The following is a 17,828-nucleotide window of genomic DNA, read 5'->3' on the forward strand; positions in this document are numbered from 1 at the left end:
TCCATATTGTCAAAAGTAATGTCCTTGCCCATTGATTTTTTTCAGGTTGCAAAAATCCATGTCCACCTGTGCAGGTGGACTGCCGTGGCCAAATGGAGCCAAATTGCTTTAACTGGCAAGGGAAGTATAGAAACTCTTGCAATGGGCAGAAATAGACAGCACCTTTTTAATCATTGGCTAAAAGACAGAAGAAAGTCTTTATGAATAACTGTGTAGCACCCCGCCTGCTTTTAATATTCTTGGGCACTTTAGCCAGTTGAGCTGTTCTTTGGCTGTACTCTGGTCAGTTAGGGAGAATATGATGTTTGTAGTCAATCAAGGTTTGGACAACAATGGGTAAATGTCCACAATGTGCTTGTGGATCCACAGTTTTTTAAGCTGCAGGTCAGGACAGCATTTTGATGTAACAAATGCATTTTGTGTGTGTACAAACTGGTGTTTTTTATGGCACGCGTACACAGTGTGGACAACATAGACCAGCCAGTTGTGGGCAGACTGCAGGGTTATGGGGTATACTTTCCATCTTTCTTCCTTCTCACATTAATTTCCTCTGGGTATATTTGCTCCCCTGCTTCTGTTTAAAATGCTGTTCTTTGGAATGTTGTTGCTCACTCTATCCACACCTTATTCATTTTAGTGTCTCCTGCTAAGCTTTTGGGTTAACAAACTGGTAACTGAGTGTTCTCTCTGGTTGTTTTTATCTTTTTCCTGTTTTGCTGTGAGACAGAAAAAAACCTGAGTGCAGCAAATCTCTGATGCTTGAGGATTTGGCTGCAGTAAAGAGGCAGAAAATTTAAAGGGATACTGTACTCTGACACAAGAGTGTAGATGTGGGCCATAAAGAAAATGCATAATCTGGAAGGCATAGCTAATTTATTACTTGCATGCTATTAACACAAGAGCCTGGTGTAAGAGATGTGAAGCAGGCTCCTGTGCTCTCTGCCTTCTTCCCTTGTTGACATGAATCGTGATTGTTTCTTTTGGGTTAACCATAGGTAAAAATGTCTTAATGAATAATAAAATTGTGATCCAGCTTTTAAGCAGCATTCAAAGCTGCTTTGAAACACTGGCTAAAGCTAATGCTGATTAACATGCAATGCATATCCTGTACAGGTAAAGATAAAGATAAAGATAAAGGGACCCCTGACCATTAGGTCCAGTTGCAGACGACTCTGGGGTTGCGGCACTTATCTTGCTCTGTAGGCCGAGGGAGCCGGCGTTTGTCCACAGACAGCTTCCGGGTCATGTGGCCAGCATGACTAAGCCGCTTCTGGCGAACCAGAGCAGCTCACAGAAACGCCGTTTACCTTCCCGTCGGAGCAGTACCTATTTATCTACTTGCACTTTGATGTGCTATTGAACTGCTAGGTTGCAGGAGCAGGGACCAAACAATGGGAGCTCACCCTGTTGCAGGGATTGAACCACCGACCTTCTGATCGGCAAGCCCTAGGCTCTGTGGTTTAGACTACAGCGCCATCCTATACTAAACAATGGTTAATTTAACACGACATCTACAGTGAGACAATGTACCTATTTTGATGAATCTAGTGTGTTGCATTATAACTCAATGTGGCCATTTGATATAACTACCGTATTTTTCGCCCTATAGGACGCACCGGCCCATCGGACGCACGTAGATTTTTTTTGGGGGGGGAAATAAAGGGGAAAAAATATCCCCCCCCCAGGCGCGGGGCTGGGGCGGGGGAAGCCCGAGCTTCCCCCGCCCCCAGCTCCCAGAACGGGTCCGAGAGCGCTGGCAAAGGTGCGCTCACCTTCGCCATCGCTCTCGGAGCTTGCGGGGCTGGGGGCGGGAGAAGCCCGAGCTTCCCCCGACCCCAGCTCCCAGAACGGGTCCCAGAGCGCAGCTTTGGCATCGCTCTGGGAGCTTGCCGGGCTGGGGGGATAGCTTCCTGAAGCCTGGAAAGCAAGAGGGGTCCGTGCGCACAGACCCCTCTCGCTCTCCAGGCTTCACCGAAAGCCTGCATTCGCCCCGTAGGACGCACACACATTTCCCCTTCATTTTTGGAGGGGAAAAAGTGCATCCTATAGGGCGAAAAATACGGTAATTTATAACTGCTTTTCAATTAATAAGTAAAATATTTTCTTTTGCAATCCCTCATGGTCCTGTGGAGTATTAGTTGCATTGAAAGATGACGTGTGAAGACTACCCAGTGAGCTTCATCATATCTGAGCAAAAATTTGATAGGAGGAATGTGTGAACCTGTAGCACACTTTCAAGCAATCCAGCAGTTTTTGGCCATGGTTTTTTCAAGCATTTTTCTGTAATCCTGAGGGCTAGAGACTTTATTGACTCTCAAAATCTGACAAAATTGTTTTTTTTACATAATTTTTATTATTGTAAAGATTTTCTTTAAAATGTGACAAAATTGTTGCGCAAAAGTATTCCAAGGCCACACATCTCCCTAGGCTAGTTCAGCCTTAACATGCTATCTTCTATTTGTGTCTCATCATTCTTCATATACAAGTCACTTTAATTTCTTTAGATACTGATTTTCAATCACCTACTTTTCAAGTCAAGCTTCTAGTTTCTTGTGTTTTTAGATCACTATCAGAGTTAAAGATTCTCTAGGTCAGTGCTTTAGTTACATTCTTAAAGCTCAAATCTACACAGACAGACATGCCCATGATCCATGCTAACAATTATAGAACACTTCCATTGAAACTGTCCTTTCAGGATTGATTTTTAAATGGTTTTTAGTGAAATGGTTCCATTTTAATGGTACATTGTTAGAGGACAATGGAACTTTGTAGGAAGGGTCTGATTACTAATGTTGCTCATGTGAGACAAAGACTGTAGTTCACTCCTGGATAATAGCATTTCTACTCTCACAAAAAGTAAATGTAGGCATGGTGTCCTATAAGGGGGAAAAATCCCAAATCCATACCAGGCCAATCTAAATGTCTTCAAATAGTGAGTGAGCTTTCAAGATCTCCAGAAGCTTTCATCAGATTTAATGATAAACAAAACTGGGGCTGTGGGGGGAAGGAAGTGAAAGTTAGTTTACGGTAAAGCTATGAATTTTAATCTCTGTAAGAACTCTTAAGATGAAATGAAGAAGTAGGAGTCATTTGAAAAAGAAAAAACTTTTTAAATGCTATGCAAGTTTCAGATTGCCTTTTGGGATGGAGACACATGAAGAGAGGTATAGAAAGTTTAATAATAATAATAACACAGTGACTGATTCCCCATCTCTAGAAAAATAAAATGTTTGTTACCCAGGTCTGTCTCCATTGTTAGAAAAACACAAGACCCTTCATAGGTATAAGAGAGGAAAAAAGAGAAACTACACAGTTCTTTATTAACAGAAGTATAGGATCATATTAGGTGTTTAGTTTTAAAAATCAACAGAAACCAGATCGGGTCATTTATTATCTGAGGGAAACATTCCAATTGCAACTATCCAATTCAGAGTACGGTATCTATCTATATCATCTATCTATCTATCTATCTATCTATCTATCTATCTATCTATCTATCTATCTCTATCATCTATCTATCGACGGTATCTATCATCTATCTATCATCTATCTATCTATCTATATCTTTTTATCTAGCACACCTAAAATTAATCAGAAAGAGATGATTTTATAAAGTATTTGCACTCTTTGTCTATATTATTATTATGAAGATGGGTAAATTGTTAGCTGTTACTAAAATTGTGTGATCTGTCTTTTTGCCCTCAGGAGTCACAGCAATAATGAGTAGCAGACTTTTGGGCTGGGGAGGGAGGAAATCCTACAGTAGATATTTCATCCAAGTTCCCTGGTTACTGGGAGAATGTGATATTTAACACTTTCTTGGCAGAAACAAATATATATACCTGATCTGGCTGTCATGTGAGTCAGCAGAATAGTTCAGCCCTTGCTGTATTACTTAATCCTTAATACCAAACTTCACAAACATTTGAAAGCGATGTTTTATTAGATTTTTTTAATAGATTGGCCAAATTAAGGAGTACTTGATGTTCTAGAAGACTGCTGTAAGACCAGTACGTGGGAACTTTCTTAACACAGGTGACTTGGATGGGACTTAATTTCTGCCAGAACTGATTCCAGCGTCAAAGTTCAGTCTAGGAACACATGAAGTAATAAAAAGGGAGGGTTTTGTTGAGCAAGTGCAGCTGGATTCAGAAGTCAGTGGAGGGATGTGGAATGGAAAGTTGATAGGGTGAACCAAACAGACATTCACAAAAGTGATATGCAGATTAGGAAGTTATTTCACTTTTGTGAATGTCACTGTCGGTTTCAGTGTGATATAATCTGAAAATGAGTAGCAATCTATTTGGTCTTTAAATGGGATTAACTCCTTTAGGATTAATGAGCTGGAATATGTATGAAAGAATATGTTCTTTCAAACTGCTAACAAACAATCAATAACTAATTATCAGAAAATAGGTTTAATTAAATGTAGATTAAGCATAAAATGATTTCCCCAAGAGCCATCTTTAGATCTTTTCTTCTTTGATGAAAGCTTGTCTGTTGATATAAGATGAATGTAACTTTAAAGGCTCTTATTACTTTAAACCTAAGAATGATGTTTTTTTTTGGAGAGATGTCTCTGGAGACAATTATCACATCTCACAGAGAAAGCTTTTAGTTTTGAATACAACTGTGCTCATCTGACTAATGAGTGAATAAATAAATAAATAAATAAATAAGTGATGATCCTGGACACTTGACTACTCTAGAGAATTAACTTTCATCATCAATATATGGTTGCTCAATTCAAATTATGGATCTCTCTCTCTCTCTTTTTAATGTTGATTGCATTAGCAACTCTAACAAACACCCTACATATTATTGCAATCTTTAATGTTCTATCCAAGCTGCTTTTCTGTCTTTTTCAGCCTCTTGTACTATTCCTTTTTGTGAGAGACATCCATGATTCCCATGTACAGATGGGAAACGGACACACACAGAGTTATTCATGGTAATCTTATAACTGGAGCAGTGATTTGACCTCTGTTATCCCAGGTCCCAATAGATTTTTCCTTGGACCACGTTGGATGTCAAATGTTATCATTTCTAGAAAATCCTATTTTTTTTAATCGAACTTATTTTGTCTCGCAAGGTTATACAAAGCAAAAGTCCTTAAAGGGGAGAGAAAAATAATTTTAAATTGATACAGAAGGCTGGAATACAGTACTACTGTATTCCAGCCTTCTGTACTTCTACTGTTAATACAGTAGAAGTAGACTGGTACATTCAGTCAGTGCAAGGAATTCTGCTTGTGCAATGGGTTCTCTCTCTCTCTCTGGATCTGTTCTAGAGGGTTGGGGGAACCCAGAAGAGATTTAGGGGACATGCAGGCGGAGGGTAGAACTTTCTGTTGTGCAAGTAAAAGCCTTTTGCTGATGAGACATTCACTTAGCATTATGTTGGATACAAACCTCAGCTGTTAATTAAGCTCACTTGTTCCTGGGATTGGTGAAGATTGTCTCCTTGGAGGTGGAGCCCCTGATACTAATTGTGGTTGCTCACTGTGGGCAGGCCAGGAGGTCCTAGCATATGTTTTCCCTTAGTCAATTTCTCTGTGCTTGTAGCCAGTAGCAAGTGTGTAACTTTTATTTAAGTACACAGAACGACTCTGGAATTTTTTTAATGGCAAAGTCCACCTTAGAAAAGTGAGCAACTTGTCTAGAATATCCTTTTCGGAAAGGAAGTCCTATATGGCTGGAAAATACAACAGTTGACTTGTGTTTCAGATGGGCTTCTTGGAAGTCATGTGTGCATTAATATAAATAAATAGAATCTTAATTACAAGAAAACTGCTGTATTTTGGTTTCCATCTATATATTAAATTATAATAGAGGCTGTCTGGTTTACAAAGCAGACACTGTTAAAACCACAGAACTGTGAGTCTAAAGGGCTGGGGTAGAGTAATGCTGCCACTTACCTACCACACCTACTAAATGGTTTCATTCAGTCTTCCAAGCATTACCAAGGAATTGTGGATCTGAATGTGTTTTAGCAACTTCCTTTGTTGTTTTTGCCTGAGAAATTTGACAGCTAGACTTGACGTATCCCTGCCTCTGACAACTGGGAGGATTCTTCCTAGCTTGAGCGGATAAGTGAATGACTGAATTCAGTATTGTTTATTTCTCACATAATGAACATTGACCACAATAAACTTCTAGTACTGGCTAGAAAAGTGAGGGAGAGTTTTGTGCATTGGCCATTTCTGGTTCATTGGACATGGTCTTCTGGAGCAAAGAGGCAGGTTTAAGGAACAGGATCTTTTAACACAGATGTAAAGCAGAACACACCTTTCCCCACATTTGAACAATTTCTGGCAAATACGGAACTTTGCTTTAATATAACAGGCTTTTTTTTTGTCGGTGCAATTAGTCAAAGCACAAATCCTGGTTCACTAGCCAGAGGATAAACCAAGAGGCAACTGCACAACTTCCTTTTGCACTTATTGGAGATAATTATTAATCTACCAGATAAGCCACATATGATGACTGTTGTTGTTGTTAGTTACTTGTTACCTGAAGAAACTCCAAGTGACTTGCAACACTGTTATAAACAAAGTATATTATGCATAACATAAAATGTAACACCTGCTTCCCCATAACAGCTTGTAAACCAATTTGAGACTTTCCCCCTTAAAAATATAAAACGGTATATAAACAAAATCAATAAAACAACAACAGCCAAAGGAAGCTTTGGCACCACAAACAATGTCATCTTGGTTTATCAGAAGCCGGGGGGGGGGGGGAATCTTTACTTGGCGTCAAAAAGATGTCTAGGAAGGCATCTCGCTGGGGAGTGCATTCCATAGATGGAGACCCACAAATGGAGGAGCTCTTCCTCCCTCCAAATCTGCCTTGGAGAAGGGCCTCAAATGAAGATTTAAGGGTTTGGGAGGGGTATTGCAGAACTCAATACAGTGGTACCTCAGGCTAAGTACTTAATTCTTTCTAGAGGTCTGTACTTAACCTAAAACTGTTTTTAACCTGAAGCACCACTTTAGCTAATGGGGCCTCCTGCCGCTGCTGCACCGCACGATTTCTGTTCTCATCCTGAAGCAAAGTTCTTAACGTGAGGTAATACTTATGGGTTAGCAGAGTCTGTGACCTGATGCGTATGTAACCTGAAGCGTATGTAACCCGAGGTACCACTGTACAGGGGTTGATGATAGGGTAATTTCCCCCCTACTTTATAGTGTGAAAGCAGAAAGAAACATGCATCAAAGTCTAAGTATTTGTAAATATTGCATTTTTATGTTGACTCAGATAATCATGGAAGCCTAGGTATAATGACAAGCGAGCAGAAGAGAAATTGCTTCACTTTTCAGAATTTAGCTTGGAACACAGTGTGATTCTGGATAAAAATATTGGCAAAATATGTTCTATTTTAAGGCAAAATATATTCTATTTTTGTCATGGGTAATGCATGACAAAGTAGGCTAAGGTGATTTTATTTACCAGGCAGCATCTAGTGAAGATGCTGTGCAAACTTTCCAGCACTCATTAGACAAAAGCCAGTTTTATGTTGGCAAGGATAGATACCTCATAAAATATGCCGGCTACCAGCAAATAAATCTGGCTGAAACAATTGAGAGGCTATCTCAAAAGAATAAATTAAAATAAGTACAACTTTGTTGTTTTGTTAGAATGAAACGTGGTAATTTGTCTATGAATGATTGCAGGATCTGGGTCAGTTCATATGGGAGAGGCAGTCCTTGAGGAGATCAGCTCCTCCTCTTAGTACTCCACCAAGGCTACCTTTATCTGGGAGAAGAGGAGGAGATCTAGAACAAGGTTGAGCTGAAGATGGATCAGTATGTACTGGTAAATGGATATATAACTTCTAGTAGAATAGCAAGACTCCAAACTTAAACAGCAACAACCAAAAGGTTTCCCCACTCATTTTAAATTGGGCTGTATGAATCTCTGATCTGTAGTAACTCAAATGTAGATTTGTTTATGTGGCTCATCCCAATTCTATGGGCTCATGATGTGCAAAGATAAATGCCCCCCCCCCTTTGAGAGACTGCTTTGCATCTGGCTCTGTCTGACAAAGTAGATCTCACAAGCAGCAATGTCTGCTTTCGGGGGGGGGGTGAATTTGAATTTTAAAATATATGTACAAAGTAGAGTAATTTGTATTAGAAAATTTTCAGTTTGCATTAGAAAATGTCCTGGTAACCGAGAGAGTGATCAAAATTAGTATGTTTATTTGACTTGCATTTAGTAAGCAAAGCTAAAATCTCTGAAACTGCCATGCTTCCTGAATATTTATTTGCAGTTGGCACCCATTCATTGTTACTAAGATTGAAAATTGAACATTTTCAGTGAAAAAACAAAGCCCTGGAAATTTTTCCATCACCGTTAGCAAATCGGAAGTCTGTCCATATATAATGCAGAACAATGCAGCATACACACTTGAGGGGGAGGGAGAGCTTCGCTATGGTGGAATCCCTCTCTTATGTATGCTCATAAAATATAGGTATCCTCTGGCCTGTCAGGTTATGTAAATAGAAGCATATACTCTTGTGTGAGAGAGAAATGGAGTTGTAATAGAACTGTAATCGTGTCTGTGTGTGAGTGTATATATGAGAGAGGGGCACTGTCACTGGAAAAGGTAAGTTGGTCTATGGATATGGGAATATGGCTGCATCCTATTATTCTATCCCCACACTTAATTTGACACACTAGCTAAACCAAAGGCTATGCAAGATTCCCCACCTTGATACATTCCTCACACTTTCTTGGTGGCAAGCATATGAGTGGAAGATGTTTGCTCAAGCAAGGCTTCACATCTGGCATTGCCTTTTTTTTTAAGTGGCTGTATCTAGTGGCTTTTTAATTTTCTTTCCTTTTGTGGTCAGCAGAAGCACTGCCGCAGTAAAGCCAGGGACAACAGAACTGTTTATACCATCAAAGTGTCTGTTGCAAATCGTATTTCCTTCCCATGGTTATATTAAAGCCGTCTTTGAAAATTGTGGGCGGAATAGTTATACGAGACAGCAGATCTGTCTATAAGAGGTGTCTGGACCTGTTTATATTTCAAGGGCAGACATCTTACCTTCCTTTCTTATCTATCGAAAGATCCTTTTGTTGGTAGAAAGCTCTAGGCTTTCCCTCCCTGCTATCATACATTGCAGGAAAGGAGAAGCAATTATTTGTGAGCTCCCTTAGCTGGTAAATCATTATGGTTAGTAGAAATGCCCATCTACCCAAACCCTTGACAGGATGGTAGAGTATAATTTGGTCTTGATAATCCCAACTACTGTGAAATTGGATGAACATATAGCTTCCATGAAAGCTGTCTGCCTTTATTTTTTCCAATCTGTGAATTTGCTGTGTTGTCAGCCAACTTGGATGGGACTCACCAGCTTGTGCAATAAAGTGTTTACAGTGTTTCTGAAAGACTTGCTAGGTAGCCACCTTCTGTGCTTATCCATCATCTTTGGATCTGCTTCTCATGAGATACAGGATTGATTGACTTATCAAATGCTTGTCAGTCTCTTTTCAACTAATATTGGTTCAAGATTCTTCCTTCCTTCATTTGTTTATTGCCTTCAAACCTTCTCTTTGTCATCCAAGTTAATTTTTCTCTGGGAGAAGAACTTTGATTTTTATGAGGTGCCATAACAGCTGGCCTGCAATTGAACAAAGAGCAGAGACAATTTCTAGTCTGTGTGAATATTGCCACTTAAAAAAAGAAATGAAAATACAAGCCTTAAAGGTCTACTAATAAAATGATGGACTACTTTTAGGATATTTGCACTTTAGCCATATTTATTTATTTATTCAATTTCTTTGCAATCCACTTCATGGAACTTTGAAGTGTCAGGCATAGCCCTACTGGCTTTAGCCCAAACGTAGCAGAGTTTTCCTGCACAGCGAAGAAGCTAGTTGCGGCGGTAATGACTAGTCAGCTAGACTCAGAATAACTATTTACAGGATTTATTAAAAAAGGAAAAATAAAACCAGCAGAGTTTCTGCATACAAATAAAAGCAAAATAAATCCTTCCTTTCTCTCTCTCTCTCTCTCTCATAACCATACACAGCACTTCTAACTCCTAACACACCTCACACCAAACTGAGCTAACAATCCCTTGATAACAGAGTTGAGTGCTGCTCGTTAACCAATCAGAGTGAGTAGTTTCTAGGTCAAGCAGACCTGGGCTTTCTGCCAAGAGTAAATTGACACCAGCTTGAGTTAATTGGTGAAGCTAGAATCTGCAAGTTTCCCACGAGAACCAATTAACAGAAACTGAACACCCCCTCACAGATTCTGCTGAACAATTAACTCCAAATACACCTATGTAGGAGATTATTTTTCCAGCAAACCTAAACCCTTGCACATTCGCTTGTTCTTTACCTTTGCCAATGGTTTAGTTAACACATCTGCTACATTTTCTTCACTTGATACATAAGTACAGGTGATTACATTGTCTTGTACACAGCAACGTACATTTTGGTATTTTACAGAGATATGTTTGGAACGCGATTTGAAACCCTCTGTTTTACTTAAGGTTATACAAGCTTGATTATCAATGTAAACTTGTACTGGTTCTCCACAATTTACATTTAAATCTGCCATCAAATGCTTGAAATAAATCACCTCGTTGCACAATTCACTCAATGCGGCGTACTCTGATTCCGTTGATGACACACTTACAATGTCTTGCTTGCGTGACCGCCAGCTGATTAAAGCTCCACCGACCATTATGACTAGTCCTGTGACAGATTTTCTATCCGGCAAATTTCCCCAATCACTATCACAGTAGCAACTCAACATTTCATCCTCTGAAGAATTTAATTGTAACATATAGCCAATTGTCTGTTTGAGATACCTCAGAACTTGTTTTACCCCTTTCCAGGCATTTAGTGTGGGTTTTGAGACCAATCTACTTAATATGCCTACTGCATAGCTAATATCAGGTCTGGACCACTGTGCTATATACAATAAACTTCCAATTACAGAGTGATATACATCAGGATGTTCAAATTCAGGACTCTCATCTATATGAAGTGTTTTTATGAAACCTGGATCCATAGGCACCGCTGCCCCTTTGCAATCCTGCATTCTGTATGTAGTCAGTAGTTGCTTAACTTTGTTCTGCTGACTAATTAGGCAGCTGCCATCTTGGGCCCAGCACACTTCCAACCCTAGATATGTCCTAACCGGGCCTAAGTCCTTCACTTTGAACTTACTGGACAATTGCTTGGCAAACCTTTTAGTTTGTTTATCTGTTTTACAGGCATACAATACATCATCTACATAAATCAGACAAAACTCTTGATCACTGCCTGTACCACGTACATAAACACAATTGTCAGCTGTACTCTGCTTGAAACCAAATGACACTAAGGCCTCATGGAAACACTTGTTCCAAGATCTTGCAGCCTGTTTAAGACCATATAAAGCTTTGTTTAATTTTAACACTCTATTGGAACCTGTCTCATAACCAGGCGGTTCGGCTAGATACAGGTCTTCTGATATTGATGCATGTAAATATGCAGTCTGGATATCAAAATGGTTTAACAGGAGTTTTCTCTTTGCTCCAAGTGTTAGAATCAGCCTTACACTGTCCCCCTTAGCAGTAGGGGAAAAAGTTTCGTCATAATCTTTTCCAGGCCTCTGAGAATATCCTTGAGCGACTAAACGAGCTTTGTATTTGTACTCTCCTGTCACCAGAGGTTTAAGTTTGTACACCCACCTGCAGCCTACAATCTTTGCCCCCTCAGGCGCTGCTACTGGTGTAAAGACCTTGTGCTCATTCAGAGAAGACATCTCTTCCTCCATTGCCTGTTTCCAGAGCTCTGCCTCCTCTTTTGGTAACTTTAACACCTCCTGAAAACTCTTAGGTTCTGCAATTACACTAAAAACATTTGCAGTATCAGGAGAAAAACGCACTGGAGGCACTCCTTTGTTTTGTCTTTTAGATCTTCTGGGAGAAAATTTTTCTTCTGACCCACTTTCCTCCTCAGAACTACGACCTCTCTTTTGTTGCTTAGCAACTGGTCTCTGGCTAACTCCACTTTCTTGAGAGCTCTTATCTGAACTTTCCTCCCCCTCAGACTCTGACTCTCTGTGTCTACCTTCAGAGTCATGAAGCTCCTGGGAAGGTTCAAACCAAACCTCAGTATTGGCATGTAGTCTCTCCCAGCCACTATGTTCACAAAAACTGGCATTCCTGGAGATCACAATGCCATTTGTCCCTTCAGCAAAGCGGAAACCTTTTCCCAGCTCCTGGTAACCCACAAACACTAACTGTTTGGTCTTAGGATCTCCCTTCTTTCTCATTTGCTTCGGAATTAATACCCAGGCTTTTGATCCAAACACATGCAAATGGTCAATTTTAGGTTTTTTCTGAAACAATTTAAAGTACGGGGTTGTACCTATTGTTTGATGAAAGAGCCTATTTTGGAGATAACACGCGGTGAGCATGCTCTCCCCCCAATAAGACATGGGCAAATCAGCATCATCAAGCATGGCAAACATCATATCTTGTAAAGATCTGTTTTTTCGTTCTGCAACGCCATTCTCCTCTGGGGAAAAACCGTTCGTTTTTCTATGCCCAATGCCACGCTTTTGTAACCAATCTTTAAAGGCATTTGACATAAATTCGCCACCTCTGTCTGTCTGAATCCTTTTGAGCTTAATGGACAGAAATCTTTCCACAGATGCCACCCAGCCTTTAAACTTAGTGAACACGTCACCCTTATTTTTCATGGGAAAAACCCAAGAATAACGCGTGGCGTCATCCACAATTGTTAGTGAAAAGCGCGCTCCACCCCTGCTTACAGCAAATGGACCAATTACGTCCATGTGAACCAGCTGTAGCGGCGACTCACTAACTCTGTCACTTCTGGGGTAAGAGACTCTGTGTGTTTTAACCTTTTTACAGACATTACAATCAAGGTACTTGTTACAACTCTTTAAATTACCCCCATCAGCCAATTCAGACATTTTTAGTACACTTTTCCAGCAAGCATGCCCCATTTTCCTATGCAATAAGTGCACACAGTTGTCATGTATAGCTTTGTTATTCACTGCAGGCTGAGATTTACTGACTACTGCTGCAACTTGAGATCCTGCTTTAAGCCAAAACAAGCCTCCCTCTGACTTAGCAGTGCCTAAAATCTCACCAGCCTTCTTAATAATGCAACTGTCTCCTTCAAAATACACTTTAAACCCAGCTTTTAGCAAACAATCTACAGACATCAGATTGCTCCTTAATGAAGGCACACAAAGTACATTTTGCAGGCATTCACGCAGACAAGGAACATAAACTGCACCCCCCGAAATCACTTCAGAAGTACTTCCGTCTGCTAGAGCCACCTGGCTGCGCTGTGCTGAGTTCTTGGAAACAAACAATTCATCTGAATTCACGATGTGGCGAGACGCTCCCGAATCGACCACCCAGACCGCTTGTTTCTCATCAGCAATCTTGACCTCGCCGGTCACCAGCTGAGCTGACTGCTTTTGTTTGAAGAATTTCCTTTTACGCTGCTGCTGCTGCTGATCTCGTCTCTGCTCCTGCACCGGCAACTGAGACTTGACCAACTCCGGACATTGTCGTTTTAGATGCGCTGAAGACCCACATCGGAAACAACGCCTAACAGCAAACGCTGACTCCTCACCAGTACGCTGCTTTTGCTTCACCTCTGGCATGGCATGAGAACTTCCAAACCGCCCACCTGTAGAAGCCTCTGCAGCCAACGACCTTTCTTGCCTCTTCTGCCATTCTTCAATCAAACGCCCAGTAACGTAACTGACTGATAAATCACGCTCCTGTATGCCTTCTAGAGACAAAACTAAATTATCCCAGCTTTCCGGGAGAGAACTCAAAATAATAGCCACCTTCTCCTGCTGGTCTAATGCACAGTCTCTTTCCTGTAGCGCAGAAAACTTTAACTGCAAACTGTGTAGGTGTTCCTGCATTGTAACCCCAGGCTGTAACATTGCCTTGTACAATGCCTTGCGAATGAACAGCTTGGAAACCGCTGTCTCACGCACATGGAGTTCTTTAAGTGCTTGCCACACACCTCTAGCTGTCTTGATTCCCCTCACATACGGCAACTGGGAATCTTCCAGCCCCAAGACAATTGTGGCCCTTGCTCTTTGGTCTTTATCGAGGTCTTCATCATCAGGCTTCGTAGGAAACTTACTCACCACTTGCCAGAGACGATCCCTCTGCAGCACTGCCTGCATGCGTTCCGACCACAGCAAGTAATTGGAGTCATTCAGACGCTCAAAAGCCATCTGAACTGGTTGTGAGGCCATCTTGAGAGCGATGTCCCTGGAACCCGGAACCAGCTACTCACGACCACCGAGAGAGAAAACAGGAACCACAGCACCCAGCACTCACACGCTGCAGCTGTTGTCCTTGTGTCCGCTGCGTCACCAGCTCACCACAGTCAGGAACCAGCCAGTGTCCATCTGCTGCACCAACAGGAACAACAACTTCTGGAACTACTGGAACCAACGCCGTTGATGCTGACACCACCGCAACTCAGGCTGGCAGCACAATGCCCATAACCTCATGGAACTTTGAAGTGTCAGGCATAGCCCTACTGGCTTTAGCCCAAACGTAGCAGAGTTTTCCTGCACAGCGAAGAAGCTAGTTGCGGCGGTAATGACTAGTCAGCTAGACTCAGAATAACTATTTACAGGATTTATTAAAAAAGGAAAAATAAAACCAGCAGAGTTTCTGCATACAAATAAAAGCAAAATAAATCCTTCCTTTCTCTCTCTCTCTCTCTCTCTCTCTCTCATAACCATACACAGCACTTCTAACTCCTAACACACCTCACACCAAACTGAGCTAACAATCCCTTGATAACAGAGTTGAGTGCTGCTCGTTAACCAATCAGAGTGAGTAGTTTCTAGGTCAAGCAGACCTGGGCTTTCTGCCAAGAGTAAATTGACACCAGCTTGAGTTAATTGGTGAAGCTAGAATCTGCAAGTTTCCCACGAGAACCAATTAACAGAAACTGAACACTTCTAAACTTTTCTTGTACTTTATAAGGTGCTTTTAACATCTGTGTGCCTTACGTATCTTCAGCAGGTGACCTTTTCTCTGTCACCACATCACCCTGCTGGGAAAATGGCTATTAATATCACAGGAACTCTCCCAAGAGTGAAGTTGAACACTGTCGTTCTTAGTAGTAGAAAGCAACCTGAATATGAGAGATCACCCATAGTCCGTGATTATAACGAGCCATGAAAAGCCTTGGCCTTGTGTGCTTACCCATCCCCTGTCCTCTTTGGCATGGCTGTGAGGAGGCATTTGGAAGCTTTTGCATCAATTTCAATTGACCACAGTTTGTCAGGCTTGGATGAAACAACAAGCTGTGGTTATGCTGAACTGGAACTGGAAGCTTCCAGACTGCTTCTTGTAGCTGCATTTGAGAAGGACACTGGAGGAGATAGCATGTGACCCCAAGGTTCACTGCAGCTTCTCATCAGATTAAATGATGATTTATGATGACTGAAAATCTCAGTCTCAATCTCTCTCTCTCTCTCCCTCTCCCCCTTTTCTTGCTCTTCTCCCTCCCCCAGAAACGTTGGCTGAAATTTTGTGCTCTTTTGCAACTTTCTGTATGAAATAACAATTGTGATTCTTCCTGGGAAAACCAGATGCTATTATTTAGGGAATAATTCATTGGACATTGTATTTCTAATGAATATTTTTGTGGGTTTTGTGGGTTTAGTGAACCGTCAGGGAAAATCCAGATATATGCTCAACAACTTTCTGTCCGGATTTTCACTGTTTGAAATATGGCATCCCTAATATGTTCCACATTTCCTCCAAAGAGTTCAGAGTTGTATACATGGTTATGATTTTATCCTTGCAGCAACTGTGTGGGTAGGTTAGTCTAAGAGATGCTAACTGTCTCAAGGCCACCCAGTGAACTTCATGGCTGAGTGGGGATCTGAACTTGGGTCTCCCCATTCCTCTTCTTATGCTATTAGTACTGCATGGCACAAGTTTATTGTTAGATGGTTCAAATAATATGGGATTTGCTTATGGTGGAGATCTGTTCCTTTCCTCTGAAAAAATGTATACTTTTTGTTTCCCTGGAGTAGTTGATATCTTGTGAGTTCTAAATTCTGAAACTGTCTCTAAAATTGCTTCTAATTCTCTTCAAGTGGCAAAGGTACCAGAAGTGAATACTATACCTGCAGAAGTGTCCTCTTGAAATGTTTTTCCACTTCCTCCCAGGAATAGCAAAGCCAGTTCGCTTAGCTATCCTTGCTACAGGATAACAGTCTCTCCAAGCCAGGTGTGCCTTGAGTTAGCCAAGAAACTGACTCCTGTACTCACCTTTTCACACCAGGTTGGACTGCAAAAATCCTGAGGATTGTTAGATTCAGCAACCTCCTTTCTCTCACAGAGGTGACGTACCTTGAGTGAGGGATTAAAGTGGTGACTCTCCATCAAAATAAATGGCTCAGGATTCTGTTTAGCTTTTTTAATTTTTTAAAAAAGCTATACAATGCTGCAAATAAAGAGGCAGATAAATTGCATCCGGGTTGTCGTAACTTGGAAGGAATGCCCTCTCCATTGCTCTGCACTATATCCTTGAGTTGGACCAGCAGCTTTCAAATCAGATATATATTCAGATGGTCTCTTTCTTCCCCCACCCCTGGTTTTCAGTGTGATAACCTTGTCACTGTTGGAGCCTGGAAGTCTAGTTCTATAGTTTAGCTTGTCGCCTCAGGAATATTTGACCCTCCTCCCATCATTCTGAAAGGCAGATGAAAATTGAAGGTCATTCTGGGGGGTGTGGTGGAGGGGAGATGGTGCTCAGGCAACCAAGGAACCTCCTTCATATTCGCCTTGTGTTTCCTAAACAGCAAGGCATGCTGTTCATTGTTTGTGTCTCAGGATGAAATCCTGGTTGCATCAAATTCAGTGTTGCTTTGGCTTCTAACTTTAAATGAATACCTTTCCTTAACACTATATTAAAGGAAATATAATGTCTGTTGTCATCACAAAATATTTTAAAAAACCTATTTCTATATCAGTGGTGTGTGGTGAATTTTTTTTGTAGGAGAACAATTAGGGCCGAGGTGCCAGCTTGCAAGGGCGATTGTGGGGGTGGGGGAAGCTTCCTAGACTTTGGGAAGGAGATGGCAGGCCTCTGAAAGAAAGCTGGAGCCCTTCTTTCTCCTTCCAAAAGCAGAAGGGTTCTTGGACCCTGTTGGAGCATCGCACCTCCTTCCCTAAGCCGGGCAGAAGCTTCCTGGGCTTTGGGAAGGAGGCGCCAGGCTTTAATACTTTAATACTCTAAGTTAGCGGGAACATTTAGGGGACTAGCCTAGTTCCCCATGTCTACTGACTGCATGCCACTGTTCTGTATATCTACAAGCTTTATAATAAAGGTTGTGGCTACTATTGTAAAGCTACATGTTGGGATTTTGAATTAAGTAAACTTTATTAGTGTTTTCTTACTATGGGCGATCCTATTTTTGGATGAGGCTCAGTCACATACTGCCAAATTCAGGCTGTGCAATTAAAGTTTATTTGGAGGTCTTGCACAACAGACCCCCTTCCCATTTTTTGCAATAAGGAAAACGGCAGGAAAATGCACTGGAACATGTAGGACAATGCTTGATGCAATATCTTGTCACCTCCCCCCCAACACAAATTGAAATAAAAGCTTAGTAAATAGCTGGCATCTTCCAACTTTCATGTGAACAAATCAGATGACAAGTCGCTGCAGACTGATGTGACTCCAGTGCCACCTCTCACCAGTGAAAAGTTGTCATTCCCCGTAGAGGTACCTGGGGATAGATCAAACAGTGAGCCTGCTCTGTACAACCTTGTCATCAAGGTC

The 17,828-nt window shown here is 41.3% G+C and overlaps 1 protein-coding gene across 7 annotated transcripts in view; it reads left to right on the forward strand.

The window, feature by feature from the left end:
* Positions 1-17,828, forward strand: part of TIAM1 (TIAM Rac1 associated GEF 1) — a 188,274-nt gene that overhangs the window by 12,652 nt on the left and 157,794 nt on the right. The window lies entirely within an intron of this gene.

Source organism: Podarcis liolepis (assembly GCF_965112155.1).
Source record: "Podarcis liolepis genome assembly, chromosome: 4".
NCBI lineage: Eukaryota > Metazoa > Chordata > Lepidosauria > Squamata > Lacertidae > Podarcis > Podarcis liolepis.